At 41.7% G+C, this 18,613-nt stretch overlaps 1 protein-coding gene across 1 annotated transcript in view; it reads left to right on the top strand.

The window, feature by feature from the left end:
• The first annotated feature begins 6,520 nt into the window (after nucleotides 1-6,520).
• Nucleotides 6,521-18,613, top strand: part of CALD1 (caldesmon 1) — a 227,383-nt gene continuing 215,290 nt past the window's right edge. The window contains exon 1 of the mRNA XM_042466854.1: nucleotides 6,521-6,664. The gene's annotated coding sequence lies outside the window, so the exon portion shown is untranslated. The remainder of the gene's footprint in view (nucleotides 6,665-18,613) is intronic.

The raw sequence follows: 18,613 nt of genomic DNA, 5'->3' as shown, positions 1-18,613 counted from the left end.
TTAGTTCTTATATATATGTGTGAATGTGTATTTTTGTGTGAAAGTTGTCTTCTCATTTGCTGTTATAAAAAAACCTCTACATTTGGACCTTGCATTCTGGAGTTCTGTTTCTCAGAACCAATATACACAGGCTTTACCCCTGCTTTTAGTTGTCCACAGCCCTCGCAGCAGCTTCACTTGAGCTAATAAAATTCCCCCTATTAAATACTGGTTGTGGGTGCCTTCTGAGAGTCTGGCATTTTGCGTAACAACTTTCTTAGCTTGTTTGATTATCTGATCTTGTTCAAAATGGTCCCATGTTTTCAGATCAGTCAATCATTCAAGTGAAGGGGGAAAAAAGAAGATATTCTTGTGTGTTTTGCAGCCTTTCTGTGAACAGATAGATTGGAATTCATAGACCATCAATGGTCTGTGAACATCTCTTCTAAATTACAAGTATCTCGGATTTATGAAAGGCATAGCATAGGCTAGCCAACTGTGCATAGCACCAATAGGCTAATGCCTGTGAGGCCATCCAAATCTTGTTGCAGTTTTATAACAGTTTCTAAAATACTTGCAGGGATAATTTTGTTATGAGGTAAAAGAAGAAAAGAAATGGCTAAACACACAGCATGTGATATATGCATTTTTTAAAAAAAGAGAACTCATCTGAAGAATGAAAACATGGGAACGAGTTCATTGTTCAGCCTTCTAGTTTGGACATATAAGAGACCAATTCTGAAGCTGGGCTCATACCACAAGTGAAGAATCCACTGTGATTTTTACATATGGTGAGGCTATCGTACTGAGGCTGGTCCAGCTTGTAGCCTTTTAAAGAATTTAGATGAAAGTTTTATGTACTTCAAGGGGGTTAGCAGTGATGACAGCAGGAATGACGACAAGCAATAAAATGTCATACTAAAATAATTTATGTGCCTGGATTAAGTTCATATTTATCAAGGGAAGGCTAAAGCCTGAAAAAATTGTAGTTATGCTCCTCAAGGGCTTATTTTATTTAACGTTGTGTATATGCTGTGTTTGTTAGTGTGCTTTTTACTAGCAAATTCCACAAGCAAACTTCACAGCTAACAACACTTTACTTATGCCTCAGTTTACGTGATATATTCCTATATGTCATTCGACTGACCTCTTTCTCTCTCTCTTTCTCTCCCTTTCCATCCTTGTGTGTGTGCAGAAGGTTGAGGGTAAGAGAAGTACATAGGCTCATTATGCAAAACAGTTTATCATTACTAAAGATAATCATAAAACCCTTTTAAAGAATAAAAATACAACCATCAATAAGCACATGAAGGCTTGTTTCTTCATTTGATTTTGGATCCTATTACATGCTTTCCAGCATTGGCTTGTGATTTTATTCATTAGGAAGAACACACAAGCTGGGAGAGGCTGCAGCAGTTTGCTTTTGTCCAAACCTACAGGGAAGGACGACATTCCACCCCTCCTTTCCTTTCCTCTTACTGCTGAAATAACTGAGTACAAACTACTTTTGCCCTTTGAACTCAGTTTGCAGCGACTGAACTAAGTTGAGGACAAAAGGGAAGAGCGGGAGTAGGAGAGAGAAACTGGGACTGCACTAGTAGAGAATTGTATGTATCTCACCAAACTAAAAACTTTAGGATTCTTTAGGGTGGAACCAGGGCACTTAAAGTGGCATCAGACTGCTATAACTGTATAGGATAGAGGCACACTCTTGGACTGGACAGCCCATCAAATGTACAAACTTCAAAATGAGTGAATTGTTCTCTGATAGCCCTTCCAATCTTTATTTATTGAACAGTTTTATTCCACTTTTAATTTTAAAAAAATCCCAGTGCCATCGTCAACAAAGTCAGACCCAAAGCCATGCAGTTCTAATGATGTGCAAATTGTAGTAGTAGCTTTAATAGAGGAAGTATTAGATATTGCACATTTTATTGTATGCTTCTTCATTTCCTCCATGACATTTTGTCAGGACCCTCTAAATCCTGGATTACACTCCTAGTCCCATCCCCCAGATAAAATAGGGATAACACTTACGGACTAGGTCTAGGTCTAGGTAAAAGCACTCACTTATCGGCAACTGTTCAGAGTCCAAGTTAAATAAAATGATGTGTCAAGGTTTTTCTTTCCTCAGCCAAGTACGAAGTGTATCTGGCCATGTTTTTAACAGTCAGGCGTCAGTGCCAAATGCTGGTGAGTGTCTGCGAACTGTGATCACACCAGGGTCTATTCAACCATTGTGGACACCTCTCAGAAAAGCTTCCAGCCACAATAAGCTTTGGCTTGAGTGACTTAGGAGTGACAAAGTCTGAGAAGGGTCAAAGGCATCTGACGCTAGCATTTCTCTTACTAAACGAGAGCAAGAGAGGTAGCACTACAAGGCTCTAATACATTATGGTACACACAAAACACACTGTCTGAGATGGTGATGTACATGGATGAAAAACACCCAGCAACTAGGATTTAATAGCATGCAACAAGGTGTGGCTTCTTCACTATGACTTTGAATTTTGCCCAAAAGACATTGATTACATTGTGCCAACATTTGAACTTTGGGCCATAGTGAAATTCAAAAATATTATGGCTATGTCATCCCCGTCCTTAAGCCTTTTGACTGGTACTGTCTTTTTCATAGTGAATTTCAAGCTTCCAGTCCATAATAATCATTTCGTAGAATATTTCAGGTGGGAAAAGAATAGATTTCCAAACAACCTAACAGCATTACAGCAAGTACAGCACCAAGAGAGCTGCAGTGTCAGGGGTGATCTGGTCCCAGCAAAGATGGGAGTAACACATAGCTTCCAATTGTCCCAATTTGGCAGAGACAGTCTCCACTAATCCTCCATCATTCCAGTTTTTCTGATGCTTTTAAAATATTTCAGTTTCTCTGTTTTTCTTCACTTCCCCTAAAGTAGTTTGCAGTCAATTAATCCAGCAATGGAACTGGAGAGGAGGGGACATAATCTTGCCTTCCAAGTAGACTGTGGCAAAGCAAATTGCTGCCACGTCTCCCTGCATGTTTGATATTGGTTGGCTGCATATGTCCCAGTTTTCACCTGTGAAATGATGGAGAGCATGCACTATATAGCACTATGAGTGTGCTATAACAGTGTCATGTGAAAAACATCTTAGTACTCTCTGATTTCTCAATTTTGTACAATCTGATATACTTTGCTCCTTCTTTATCTCTTTCACCCACTCTTGCTGTTTTTGGATCTTCCCTTAGTGTCCTTTTCTTATAAAAATCTCATTTACCAACTTAGTTCTCTTTCCTTCTTCAAGAATCTCTCAGGTAGAACTATTTCTTTATAATAGCAGTGGGCAAAGTGTGAACATCTTGTTTTTGACTCTAGCTTCTACCAGCCCTAGCTGGAAATTTGCTGATTAGTCCCAACTCAAGTAAACCCTTAGAATCATTTGTTAAATGGTGAGTCAACATGTTGGTAAATTCATTTCAGAGAATCATAGAATCGTAGAGTTGGAAGAGACCACAAGGTCTATCCAGTCCAACCTCCTGCCATGTAGGAACTCTCTATCAAAACATCCTCAACAGATGGCCATCCAGCCTCTGTTTAAAGACCTCCAAGGAAGGAGACTCCACCACTCTCTGAGGGAGTGTGTTCCACTGTCTAACAGCTCTTACTGTTTGATTCAATGGTTGATTTGGTCTGAGTCTAATCAAGACTAACAGTAGGATTTAGGCCCATGTTGAAGGGTTACAGTTGTGGAACTCTGCTTATAAAGCCAAGAATTAAATACCCCATTGTACAATGACCAGCCCCACCCCTACACACAATGGCATGTACCATATGCATGGCACCATTAGAGATCCCAGCCGATGTTGATGGCATACCCTCCAACTGCCCAGATTTGGCAGAGACAATCTTGATTATCTTCTGCTGTACCATTTCCCCAGCTGTTTTTAAAATATCCCAGTTTCTCTCTCCTCCTGTCTCTTTCCCCCTTTGTCCTCAGCTTATTTCAGTTGCTAGAAACTGAGTTCAAAGTGCAGAATTAGTTTGTGCTCCATTAACTCAGCAGAAGGAGAGTAAATGAGGGGACAGAACATTGTCCTTTCAGTAAGCTCAGGCAAGAGCAAAGTGCTACAGCCTCCCCTAGCTTGTGTATTCCTCCTTATTAATAACATTTGCCATTTTCATCACACACACATCCTGGCTTTCATCTATGAAATGTTGGCGGATACATGATAGGCACTTCAAGAACAGAATAAAGTCTGAAATAAAATCCAGAACAGATTCACTCAGGGGTGTCACTACAATGGTATGTGGAATACAGACTGTGCTGGGTGACACCCCAGAAAGGGGGGGTACACCCAGTGGCACTAGCACAACTGCTGGGCAAGGCTGAAAGAGTGCCATCTCCCTTGCTCACTCATCCAGCAGCCAAGTAATACCCTGAACATGCCGTCTAGAGGCCTAAGCCCTGCTCCTCCAGCAGTGACTGCTGCTGCAGGGTGATGCCTTCCAGTTAGGGTCTGTATGGCTCTTTGCCTGAACAGCCACATCGGACCCTAAATGGGCCATCTGGAGGCCTCAACACTGCCTCCAGTGGCTGCTGCTAGGAGATGGTGTCTTCTGTTTAGAGTCTGGCATGGCTACTCACCATGCCAGGCCGTGAGCTGAAGGCACTGCCCCTCCAGCAGTGGCCTGGTCAGACAGTGGCCAGACAGCCAAGGGACAGGCAAGCGAAGCAGTGGGAGGGAGGAGTAGGCCCCCACCACACCCTCTCCCCACCATCACACTCTCTGTACCGGGTGATACGAACCACAGTAATGCCACTGGATTCACTGCACCCCACTTATGGAGGTCTCTGGCTCCCATCGATGTAGGAATTGGCTGATATAGTTTACACAGCAACATCATAGATGTGATCATTGTAATTATACATGATATAATGAACAATGGAAAAAATGCTCAATGGTGATTCTATAAAAAGGAGATGGAGTGTAACTTTACATTCACAGAAAATGTAGCCTTGTTGACCATACCGGGGGGGGGGGGGGGGATTTAAAAAAGCCAAAAATAAAACTGAAGCAATATCTTTATTGGTCCAGTCAAAATGCATAAAGAACATCACATTAGCTTTGGAAACTTCGCTGGCTTCCTCATCAGGCATGCCTTTGTTCCCATTCAGCTTATTGGCATGAATATGTCTACACACACTTCTTAAACATCACATTGGAAAATGCATCAAAAGTGCATCCCCTTTCCATTCCATGCTTCATACCATCTATCTTTCTTTATTGTACTTTTTTTAGTTTGTCTAATACAGGATGGATTTTGGATTTTGTTGCTTTATGCTTACAGAGTTATACAGTGGGCTGCACAATGCTGCCTTAGTAGTGAACTGTGATGATGCACAATTGAATGTGCAATGGTGTGCAGCTATGCATGCCCATGTACAATGTGCAAGCATGCACAGATGACATTTCACATGCAACTCCACTTCACACTCTACATAAATGGAATACAGCTGTTCTATCTTAGACAACAATGTTCATACGCCTGCGTAGGAGAACTTATGCAGATCCTTGCCCTGTCCACCCAGTACTGACAGGTAGCACCTCTGTAGAGTCTCAGGGAGATAGTTCTTATCACTTGCTAGATGATCCTCTTAAGTGGCAGTGCCAGGGTGTGAAGCAGAAAGCATGTGCTGTCAAAACCAGTGCTGTTCCACAGATCAATTGCTCTTCCCCAAAGGAAAGCATGCCAAAATCCTGGAACACAAGCAAGCATCCTAACCAGATATTTAGAAAATTAGAATTCAATAGATCCATCTGTTAGGTGAAAAGCATAAAAATACCCCCTTTTTAAAAAAAATGACATAAAATCTTTTAACAGTTGCAAATGAAAATGAGAATGCTTAATTTCCTACCTAAAATGCTTTCAGTGTTTGCTAACTCATCTTTTGCACTCTCCTGCACACTTGGCTTTCCCAGCAGATTTAAAATGATAGAGGAAATACTTTTCAACCATCTGGTATTCATTCCCAAAATACAGTGTTGCTGTATTTTGTTTGCAGTAAATGCTTTGGTTTTAATTTTATTTCCCCCTCCACTGCCTGACCGCCATCCTTTGCAAAATGAATGCACCCATAAATACGTAGACTAAGTCTCTTCCTGATTCTAGTTTTCCAATATATTTTGTCATCTTCTTTTTTTATATATATAAAAAAGCTTCCATTTGTGTTCAACAAGAGAGGCTTTTTCTCCAAGATTAACATTTCTTATGATTGTTCCTGACAACGGATTTACTTTCAGAGGCCCTGCTAAGGATAACCAAAAAAGGGCATGGAGCAGGACAGTTTTGGCAGCTTGTGTGAATTTTCAGAGGTTTTTAGGTCTTGGTTTTCTTATGAGTGGCTTCCTGAGCATGCCTTGGGAATGACAGGCATCCCTCCAGGCTGGCTGACCCCACCTTTGGCTGAAGCCTAGCCATTGGCTGCTTATTAGAATAAATTGAGGACAATGCATACCGCTGGCTGCCAAATTTAAACATAAGGGATATGTATTCACTTAGCACTGACTTTGGGGAGGAGTTAAGGAGTGAGTGTAGTTCTATGGATTAGGCTTGCAGGGTTTAGACAGCCTGGGAGCTTCTCTTACTGCACTCCTGCCTATGTCTGCTGTACCTATCCTTGTCTGAAAACTGTTTCTGCTGCAGAGGTAAGCGCTCAATATATGCTCCTCAGAATCATCATGAAGAGGGCAGCGATGTAGCTCAAATTCTCCCTCTCTCTCTCTACTTTTGAACTTCTTTACGCATGTTTGCAAAAGTATTCCCATTTCTTAAAAATGAAAAAAAAAAAGAGGCAAGCACAGAGGGATTACTATCTGTGTCTTCCACTTTCTAGTGATATTCAGTCTTGAGTTAATGGGAGAATTTTTTCAGAAGCTGTGGTTTCCTGGAGAAAGTTTTTGTCGAGCGTATGCATGTACAATATTCACAAAGAATGAATCTTGTATTAAATGAAGATCTCAAGCACAGGGTGCACTGTTCCCTTTCTTTCTTCTCTTTAGATTTCTCTGAAAGATAGGTAACTATATTATAAGGTAGAGGAGATGTCTCCCAGTGTCACAACATTTGCTTAGGAACAATTAATATCTGTAAGTGTGTCCTTCTGCAAATGTGTGTCTTTTAAAATTTGGGGACAAAAGGTGTATTTGAAAGTAGTGTGCATCCCTCCCCAGCATTTTTCCATCCTGGGGGGAGAGATCCAAGACCTGGCCTCACTCAAAGTTTAAAAGCAAAGGAAAGCAACTAACTCAGATTTGGGCAAGGTTCTGGTGAATGTTACAGACATGGTATAGTGCTGAAACAGATGTCTCAGTTGTTGCAGTCTTTCATTAAAAAAAGAAGCTTTGTTGACAGTAGACTCCATCCGTTTTTTGTTTTTAGCGTTCCACATGCAATGCAGCTGATTGCCAGGATGTTTCTTATGAGGGAAACTTTCCGGTTTATAGAAGAGAAATGCTCGTGGGTGGGACAAGCAGATAATAAAAGTGTGTGTGCGTGTGTGTGTGTGTGTGTGTGTGAGAGAGAGAGAGAGAGAGAGAGATTGTCATTCTAGGAAGAAAGGAAGCAGACTTTTCTATCTACAGCACCCCTGACATGCTCAGTTCACTTAGAAAGTTTAAAGATATGATTGTTTTGCCAATGATTATGCCAGTAAGTTTTAGACTGAAAAAAATAAGCCTAATGGTGAAAAATGTTTAATGCTGACGGGGGCTTGGAGAAAACATAAGGGAATTCTTGAACACACAACTCACCAAAACACAAGGTTAATAGAAAGGAATGTTTGCTCAAGTAGTCTCTTTGGCTTATTGTTTGAACAAGATGGTTTTCAAGGGAGCTGGTAGCTCTTTTCCTTCCCCTTCTTGATATGTGGCTATGCCTATATATTGTTTTCATTAGCTATCATTTCTTTTTTTTCCTGGGAAGGGGAAAGCTGTGTGTGGAAGAAAAATTGTTTCAAAAAAAGCAGTGGAAACCCCTGAGGAACTTTTCTTCAACAAGCATCCTTGAAATTACCTGGATATGAAATAAACTTGAAATTCACTTGAATAAGAGGAGAAGTTCGTGGAATATAAAGGGTGCAAATTTCTTTTGAGGATTGAATTCACATAGTCACGTTTTAAATTTGTTCCTTTACTATAAAAACGTATGAGTTGCATTTGGCAACACTGGTATCACTCAGATACATATAGCATTACCCAGGTACATTCCTTTACAACTCTGAGGCGGGTTACAGACCGCCAAAAATATGTATGGAATATGTATTAGGGTTAGGAAGGGGCGGTGCTTCTGCACCCCCCTAAACCTAGTACGTATTCCATACGTACAACATGGTGGCGCCCCTTCCACATGGGGGCCGCCATGTTTACGTATCGGACGCATAGCGTCCAGACGTGTCGCGGCGCCTATGACGTTGCGAATGCGCCAGCGGTGCCTCGTGACGTCATAGAGGTGCCGCAAGAAGGAGCTCCATTTTGGAGCTCCTTTTTTGCTCCGCGCGGGAGCCGTGCGTTGTGGCTGCTACGGCTCCTGCATGGAGCAAGCGGCGGCAGCAGTCTGTAACCCGCCTGAGATTGCTGTCTTCTAAAAAGGGCCTGGGGTCCACCTTGAATATTACATCTCAGTTGTATTTGTACAAAGCATGAACACATTAAATGTGTTTATCATGCAGGTTCATTTGGGAGAGACCTGTGCTTGCCTGTAGCTCCCTGCCTATTTGTACACTAAGCAATATGCTTTGGTTTGCCTCTGCACAATGTGTGGATTTGCCAAAGAAATTACAGATGAGACTCAAATATTAACCTAAGAAGTAATAAACAGAGATCCTACATTCAGCAACATTTTTGAAAGACCTATCCCAGCACGCAGTCCCTTAAACTAGGACCCTCTCTCTTAAAACCAAATTCATTTCATTGCTACCCATATCACCCAAAGTGCCTCCTAACACAGTAATCTTTCTTTCTCAGCTTTGGGCAATGCGGACATATCTCAATTAACAAAGCTTCTTAGAAGCTCCTTTTTGCAAACTCTTTTAAAGCCTGCCTTCTCCCCTATGTCCTCCTTGCCCTCTGTCTAGCTGGAAGCTTCTTAGCTGCATTGGCACTGGGAGGAAGAAGGGCTTGAGAAACACATACTTTTGTGATGGTTTGCATCCATGTGTCTGCAGTAAACAATGCAATACAGCTTGAGTTGGGAGAGAATGAGATTTTATCTAGCTGATCCTACTGCAGCTGGCTGTGCCTACTTACTACAGGCAAAGTAAGCAGCAGCTGTCTCCAGAATCCCTCACTGAGCATGTGTGACAAGGAAAGGGAGCCAATGTGGCATAGTAATAAGTGCTGGACTATGACTGAAGAACAGGGATTGATTTGTAGAGCACAAATAGAATTCTGGCTAGACATCAATTCATTGTTTGTAGCTATTTATACAGAGATGGGTAAAAATGTCCAAACCTTTGGAAAAGAGGGACTATTATGGACTGAAACAGCATCATCCAATACAGTATCTTCATCTGATTTCCCACTGGATCCAATTTGTAAGGGTAGTTTGTTTCGGGAGGGGGTTCAAGTAAGGGATTGACTATATTGAAAACTTAAAGTTGTTGTTGAGTACATTCAAGTTGCTTCCAACTTATGGCAACCCTAAGGTGACCCTATTACAGACTTTTTGGCAAAATTTGTTCAGAAGGAGTTTGCCATTGCCTTCGTTTGAGGCTGACAATGCATACTATATATACTCATGTCTAAGTCTATAAATTTAGGTTAAAAAATTAACCCCCAAAACCTGGGTCGACTTATCCATGGGTCAATGTAAGTACTGTATTTTAATTCTCTCTCTCTCTCTCACACACACACACACATATATATGGTGAAAGGCAAGAGTTTAATCTGCCCTGGAAACACTGACCCTCCTCTACTCTTTCATCCATCCAGCCTTTAGTACGAGTACAAATAGTTATACCTGGTGGAGTTTTGTTCTTTGACATTGTTTTCCTTTGCTTTCTCCCTTTACATCCTTCATTATATGTCCCAAGTTTTATCTTCAACTTATCCATAGATCATATCAAAATCCATAATTTTGGCCCCAAAACTTGCCCTCGACTGAGGGTTGAGGGTTTTTTTTTTAAAGAAAAGAAATCGGGGGGGGGGGAGGAGGGAATCAATCTGCTTGGTAATAGCAAGTGGAACAGGGAGAGGAGGAGACACTGACACCACGTGACTGGCAATATTGCAACTGCCCTAGCAACAGTGTTTTGCACCTGGGGACTAGCACAATTGCAAGCTCATTGATGGGTTTAACCCATCAATGAAAAAGGATGCCCTAACCATGCTTCAGGGACACAGCAGCTACTGGCTAGAATCATTGTCCTGTGATAAGTATTGCCAAATGCACTTTTCCCCAGCTGTAATTATGGTTTAAAAGCCATGTGTAGCAATCCCCTTAAACAAAGATTTTAACTCCCTGAAAAAAATCCTTGTTGATGCCTGTGTGTTTTCCCCCATGGAAGGCAATTAGTACTCCTAAATCTCATGGCTTTGCCTTGAGTCTTAGATCCTCTTTTCCATTTTCCAGATCAAGAAGGTAGAGTCTCAATGCAAGAGTGCCATCTTTACGCGGCTTGAGCATATGCGCACAAGCCGCGGAGCGGGTGCGGGGTGGAAGGGGCGGCGCGTCCCATTCAATTGAATGGGCGTGTGTGCCCGTTGCGCCCCGCATGCCGCTGTGCTGCTGCGCCGCCGTGCACGAGCCCCATTGTTTCCAATGGGGCTTGAACATAGGCGGAAATCACCTTACGCGGAGGGATCCAGAACGGATCCCCGCGTAAGGCGAGGACCCACTGTATGTGTATATATTTCGTCATTACTTAAACTTGGTGTTGGGTTATTTTTAAAGGCATACTCTGTGTAACTATGGATGGAGCATAATTTAACCTGCTTAAATATATAATCAGAGACTACTCAGGTGTAGTATCACCAGGAGCTGATCACCTCTGACATCACAAAAGATCATCCACAGGTTTCAGATTTTTGGCCCGTAAAGGCAAATAGCAGCTTCACAGGAGAGGTGTCAGAAACAGCCAGTTCTCATACTGGGAGCTTTTGGTTCTATGTGGAGCTGCTTCTATGGTGAATGATCAGAATTTCAACTTGGAATGTATTGGCACTGAAGTAATCTAAGGCTCTGAATTGGCTACAGCCACCCAAGCTACCCATCCAGTCCTCTGGCCATACGGTTTTCTGTGTAGGCAGGAACTTGCCAGAGCAAAGTGATTTTCACAACTCTGATGGAATACTGTGTTTCTTGTGCCATGGACTATTTTGCTGAACTCATGTCTTATCTTTCATAGCTGACAGTAGGTCAACCTTAGCAAGTGTTGGTTTTATTTTGGGATATGAGGAATGATTAGCACTTCTTCACTCAACACTGCAACTGCAATTTGTATTGCAGACTTTCTTTCTTCCCTTCCAGCAGCTCTTAAGGATGTTTCACACAATATTTCAACAGGCCTTTAGTTTATACTCATGTGTGTTTGCTGCTGCTGCTGCTATTATTTATTTAGAGGTTCAGGAAGATTTAGAGGTTCGGGAAAACCCTACAGTCGGATATGACAAGCACATCAAAGGGGAAACTTGTACCTTTTTACCTTTCAGGAAGATGAGGATGTGACTTTTAGAAAGCTGCTTGTTTTAAATTTTGGTGCTTGTCCACCAATTGCACTAGCAGTCCCAGGACTCATTTCCCTGGTTTATTTCCTTAGATTAAGATTGGCCCTGAGAAAGTTGAAATGATCAAGGTTGTTTTGCAATAACCTTTCAGATTATTTCAGATATTGAACATCTAATGTTCTGAAGGAATTCAAAAGAGAATGAAACATACAGTTCAATAATCATGATGTGGCCTCAGCAATCACCATGTTGGATGCACAACTTGATAAAGTTGCTTTTTTGCACTACAATTCCCAGTATCCCCCAGCTAGCCTGGCCAGGGGCCATGTTGGTGGGAGTATTCTTGGAACTGTAGCCCAAAAAAAGAAAACACTTTTCCAAGCTCTAGCTACAGCCATAAAGGTCACTTTTGATTATATCTCCAAATGCCTTTGAGTCAAATGTCAACCTTTGTTGGAAAAGTATGTACATGACTAACTTGTTGTGATGGGAGCAGAGGATCTACAGAAGACTGCTTCCTAAACAAACTTCATATCAGTCTGTAAGTGCAAATATATTGAAACCAAACAAATCCAAGAGAATGAAGGTGAAAGCACTTAGTTTCTACAATCTCAGGTCTGAAGTTGTATCCTTTAGCATCAAAGCTTGGTTTACATCAAAAGAAATGTGATGAACGTAGATAACATTACATTAGTCCATTAGTGGACTAATGAAAAATACTTTCTAGTTAGTCTTAGAGGTTACTTCTTAAGAATAATTTGGGATCATTTTGACAGAAGTATTTCAGATTTTATGCCACTGTCAGACTTAAGGAATTTTTTCCTGTCAAAGTAATGGAAAAACAATCACCAGGGTGACAAGTAATGCAATTAGTTGTTTTTTTCAACATGATAAAAAGTAACAATGGCTATTTTTAAAGTACTGTAAGGAGTAATGGGAAAAGGATTATTTTCCAAGAGAAAATTTCACATTGAAAATGATTTCTCTGGGAATTCTTTTCCCCCAGGTTGGCAAGTTAAAGTACATTCTTTGCATGTTCTCACAACATGCTTTCCACAAGGGACTAGTGAAAGAGAGAGAGTGTGGGTATCTGGCAGGGCTCTACAGGAGAAGGCCACAGAGTATGGTCAAACCACTGTCCCCCAAGTCTCCAAAGGGATGCAGAGAAAAGACCCTCAGGAGAACCGGACGAGTGACAGAGTAGGACCTATTCCTCTGATCCGAGGCCAATGCAGAACTACCCAAGATATCCTGCTGCCTGAGTCAGAGCAGAAAGTAGCACCATCTCAAGAACTTAAGGCCAACCAGATAGTTTAATCCCTGGGGCAGAAAATCACACAAGCGCCTTTCCCTTTCTACTTGGAAATAAAAATGCAACAATAATAAGCCATTAATACACCATTTGCTGTCTTTTCATGATACTAAAAAACGTGCTGCTTGAGTCAGCAGCCCTGCTCTTTCGAGAGCTTGACAAACATTTCCTTTTTGGACTATAATTTCCAGAATCCCCCAGCCAAGACTCTGGCCAGTTATAGCTGCTGGGAGATGTACTTAAACAAAACTAAGAATGCCAAGATCTGTTTCTCCTCCTGATGGTTTGGCTGACACTGGATGGACACACCACCAACTCATCCCATCAGAAACCTTCTCCAGAAAATGAACATATTCAAAGAGATTCTGGAATACATTTGTCCATTTACATGAGAGATAGTGGCTTAAGCAAACAAATAAAAATATACACACCCATAAACATTGGCAGTGGCCTTAACTGGGGTGGATGGATTTATTATGAGAAATTTGCTGAACTTCAGCAATGGACTTTTATCGATGAAACTAGTATTTGTGATCTCAGCAGTTGGAGTTGGGACAAGCTGCAGTGGGAAAGTACCCTACTTGGAAAAGGATTTGGCTTCCTGGAATCTTACACTACATATTTCTAGGCTCTGCTCATGAAGACAGTAAATAAAATAAAGGTCCTCCAAGAGATGCAGGCAGAGGGTGTGAAAACAATAAGAGATCCACCCATTCACACATTTGTTAGTTGGATGTCCTTAAAAAGAAAAAGAATAAAAGAGAGAAATTTCTGATGGAAATGAATTTGTTGAAATGCCACATATGTATCTGTGAGAACACCGATGTCTAGCCATAAATTAGGACTATTCAAAGCAGTGTGGAGGCAGAGGGATTATTTAACACATATACAAACTGACAAGTTCTAACCAAACCAAAAGAACCTTTCTAATGCTGATAATATCCTCTCTAACAAACTGATAACTCAACATTATCTTTTTGAAAGTTTAGTTAACGTAAAGACACAAACAACAGATTTACAAGGAAAAATTGTTATGTGTTTTTTCCCCACTAAGTAATCTGTGGGGAGTTATGATAAGCATAGCCATAAAATGGATTTATAAGTAAACAATTCCACAATTACCCTGGGATTTTGGAGCAGATTTGGAAATGCATCTTCTCTCTTAAGATCATAATTATGGGGTCACAAGCACAACCTATCTAATCCAGTGGTCTATCTCTGGGAGTTGTTGCTGCTGATATTGCAGGGAAGTTGTTCAAGTACCCAGAACAGGGAGTCATTAACTCAGTGTTGTTGTTGTTGCTGCTGCTTTTGAGGAGGGATTTGTTAGAAATCAGATGCAGAACTGCCAGGTTGACCTAAGAGGATATGCCAGGCATTTATTATTGTTCTTATTTGCTGTCATCTCAGTTTTGACATGAGGCAGCCCTCTGAATGAGAGATGCCTAGGGCCCTATCAGATTACATTGTTATAGTGCTATATTCCTCTTTAACTGGCAAAGCAACATAAGATGCTTTGCTTAACTGACAAAGCAACATCATAAGGAATTATGGAATTTGCAGTTTAGGAAGGGGCAGTTAGAATTCTCAACCAGAGAAGTCTTGGGCCTCACTAAACTACAAACCCCAGAATTCCACAGAATGTCGCCATGGCATTAAAATGGCAAATAGTACTATGACAGTATAGTGCAATAGTCCTACTAGTCATTAGCTGTCTTGCTCCAGTCTTGTAAACTCAGGGATATGGCTGCCCTGATTGAATCAACCCATCTGCAGTGCCTTTCTCTCTTTTCCTGCTGCCTTCCACTTTTCTAAGCATTATACTCTTTTCCAATGGCACGTTACAGACGCGCACAAAGTACGCACAGAGCGCGTATTAGGGTTAGGAAGGGGCGTCACTTCCTACGCCCCTAACCCTAATACGCACAGAGCGTGTAGAAAATGGTGGTGCCCTATACACATGAGCGCAACCATGACTATGTCATGACTGTGCCGCCTCCAAATGGGGCCGCGCGAGGGCGCCTGGGGCGCCCTTTCCGCAGCCCCAGAAGGAGCTCCGTTTCGGAGCTCCTTCCAGGATTTGCATCGCTGGCGCAACCTCTACACGGCTGCGCCAGCAACACAAATGAGAAAGGGGCCAAGTGGCTCCTTTCTCCACGTCCCCACTGCCGCCGGGTGTCCTTGGGGCATGAAGCCCCAAGGACACCCCTTTCCAGGCCGCAGGGAAGTGGCCTTTTGCTGCTTCCCCGCAGCCTGAAAAGCAGTGGATCGGGGCCTCAGAGGCTGCCGTTGTGGCAGCTGAGGCCCCAATACAGTGGGGAAAGGGCCAGTTACAGGCCGCCCCAAACGGGCAGTCTGTAACTCGCCAAAGAGTCAGTTGAATGTCTCAGGATATGTCCAAAGTACAACAGTCAGTTTAGTCATCTTTGCCTCTAGAGCAGGGGTAGGCAACCCTTTTGAGCCGGGGGCTGGGTTACTGTCCCTCAGACAACTGGGGGGCCGAAGCCAAAAAAATAAATAATTAAATAATTTTTTTAACAAATTAAATAAATAAATAAACTGGGACAAATGTAGGACAAATTTTTCAAATGGAGGGCACTTTTTAAATAAAAAATGGAGGACACATGAAGAAATTTGCTGATTTTTAAAAACATGTTAAGATAAATACATGTTTCTGAGGCTTCTATAGACAATTACCCCATCATGCCCCTCGCGCGAGAGGCCAAAGGCCCCGGCGGCAATCGGCGGCAGGACTGGGCTGGGGCCGGTCCCAAGGCCTTGCCAGGCCGCATCCGGCCCGTGGGCCACAGGTTGCCTACCCCTGCTCTAGAGATTCAGGCTCTAAGACTCATTCACTTGTCTTTTTAGCAGTCCATGGTATCTGTAAGACTTCCTCCAGCACATTTCAAATGAGTTTGTTCTCTTGCTGTCAGCTTTCTTCACTGCAGGGACGTAGCCAGGATTTTAGGAAGGGGGGGGGTCCAGACTAAGTGCCACCATTATAATGGGGCTTGGGCGCGGCAGCGCAGCAACATGCCCTATTCATTTTTCTAATGGAAGGGGGGGTCCGGACCCCAAGAACCCCCCCCCCCCTGGCTACGTCCCTGTTCACTGTCCAGCTTTCACAACCAACCATAGTAATGGGAAACACTATGGCCTGGATAATTCTGACTTTGTTATCGATGATGCACTCGAATGTCAGGCATAAAAGGCAGTAAAGGGAAATGGGCAGCCTTGATAAAAAGAACAGCACATTTTGGGGGCAACTCAGAAAAAGAGCAGCATTTGGAGATGTGAGTTTTGTTGGTGCTACAAAAATAAAATAAAATAAAATAAACAATAGCAGAAAATTAGTAACACACAGTTTCTTATGAATTTGTGCCTTATGCTGCCTGTGGAACAATTGCCTTTTGGGGACTACAGATTCTATAATCCTTGCAGTCACTGGCTAGGTGGTCCTGGGAGTTGTAGTAAAGAAAATAAACCTTTCCACGTGCAAAAAATCCAGGAACCTGCATAATACTTTCCAATAACAGGGAATGAGAGAGAGAGAGAGAATGGAAGGAGAAACCCATAGAGGATTTTAAAGGAGGAGAATTTGGACCAATAGCTAATCTAATGGAGGAACTAAAGGGTGGCATCATTTATTTACACTGTATTATGTTTATATCCTCTGTTCGTTGTAGGAGCTCAGGATGGCATATATGGTCCTCCCCTTTTCATTTTTATCCTTGCAAACCCCCTGTAAGCTAGGTGAGGCTGAGATGGAGTGATTGGCCCAAGGCCAATACTTGAGCTCTGTTATGGCAGTGATGGATTTGAATCCTGGTCTCTTGTTCCAAGTGTTCCAAGTATGACATTCACAACTATAGAGTGAGATGTGAATGGATTTTTTTTTTAAAAAACAGGAACAAAATTTCAAGCAATGCATATTTAAAATATACACCCTGCTCTAACCATTCATCCACCCTCTCATTTTGGAAAAGAGAGGGATATTTGCTTGGGAAATGCTTACTCTGGAGCTTTGGAAAGTCTCTGGGTTTCTAAGTAGTACACCTGCCCAGGAACTGAGATTTTTTTGAAATATGAATTACCTGCCAGTTTCACATGGCATGAGATGCCAACACTCAACCATGAATAATTTGTCCTGGCAATGGCCCAGTGAACCTGGCTGTGTTTTCATAGTCTATTGCTAAAATATTATTTGGGATAATGGTTGGCATTGTTAATGTTCCTAATTTAAGAAGAAAAACAATAACCTTTTTGTTCAGCTGGTTTGTGAGAACAACTGCCTCCTGATATTTGAATTATCAAAGCAGTTCCAAGATGAGCTGCATGGTCAGAAATGTCATTAATACAGGTTATTACCACTTTAGAATACAAATTGAGGATTATATCTTTAAAGTCATCCTTCCCATGTATATCTTTCAAGGCTGCTTTGATGTGACAAGGTAAGCACATAGGTCTAAATCTAATTGTGAATCCTTGCTAGAACAGTTCAGCTAAATCAATTAGATTTATGTAAGTGGTGACCTACCAAGTTCTCATTGATTCAGTAGGTCTACTTACTCTACATGGGACTACTAGTTGCATTTAATCCAGGGTTGCGACTGACATGGCAATCAAGATGATTTCATTTTTTTCCTCACTATCCAGTATACCAGATGGGGTTGTTGGGATGATTATGCCATTATATATTTGTTACAGTCTAGACATATTATGCAATCATAGCATTATGATTATGCTTTAACTGCTATGATTGCATCCTATGGAAACCTTGGATTTGCAGGTTAGCATTCTCAACTAGTGAGATCTAGTACTTTAACAGACTACAAACTCCAGGATTCCATAGGATGCACTCATGGTAATTAAAATGAACTTACATTCCCTACAGCATTTTACAAAACTGGTGTGTGTGTGGCCAAACAAAATCAGAGTGTGGTTAAGATGGCAAAAAAATTTTAGCGAGGAAGAACACACCAGTTGAAGAGGCTGAAACAGTTTGCTTTTGCCTGGGTCAGCTGGGAAGGGCAATATTTTCCACCCTCCTCTCCTCTCGAACTGAGTGAACTGAGTGCAAACTAATTTTGTACTTTGAACTTAATTTGTACCAATGGAAGTAAGCTGAGGACAACGGGGGAAAGTTGGAGGAGAGAGAAACTGGGACGTTTGAAAAGCAACTTAAAATGTGGGACAACAGAGGATTAATCAGGATTGCCCCTGCTAAATAGGATATGAAATAATAGTGTTATAACTCTGTAATATGAAAGGACTCTTTAAGGTATCTGTCTTCTTTACCCCACAAGAGTCTAACATAAATGTCTCCTTGGACTGTAAAGTTAAAAAAATAATGCTCAGTTGCCACCATAAGGTAGAATATTCAACTGTATATTCTTTCTTCCTTAGTGGATTACACAGGAAGCCATTTACCAGTTTCTCTTTTGCATGTCATGTCCACTGGCTTGGATATAATCTTTAAAATGTCAGGGAGATATTTATGGAGGACAGGTCTATCAACAGCTCTTGTTGATTCTAAACTAAGAGATAACCAGAAAACATATTTACAGAGACAGCACCCACCATTCCAGAGGCAGATGTTGCAAACAAATATTTGGGAAAAC

Source organism: Sceloporus undulatus, chromosome 5, assembly GCF_019175285.1.
Source record: "Sceloporus undulatus isolate JIND9_A2432 ecotype Alabama chromosome 5, SceUnd_v1.1, whole genome shotgun sequence".
In the NCBI taxonomy this organism is placed as follows: Eukaryota; Metazoa; Chordata; class Lepidosauria; order Squamata; family Phrynosomatidae; genus Sceloporus; species Sceloporus undulatus.
The sequence above is the reverse complement of the archived record's forward strand: the minus strand, read 5'-3'. Positions and strand labels throughout refer to the sequence as shown.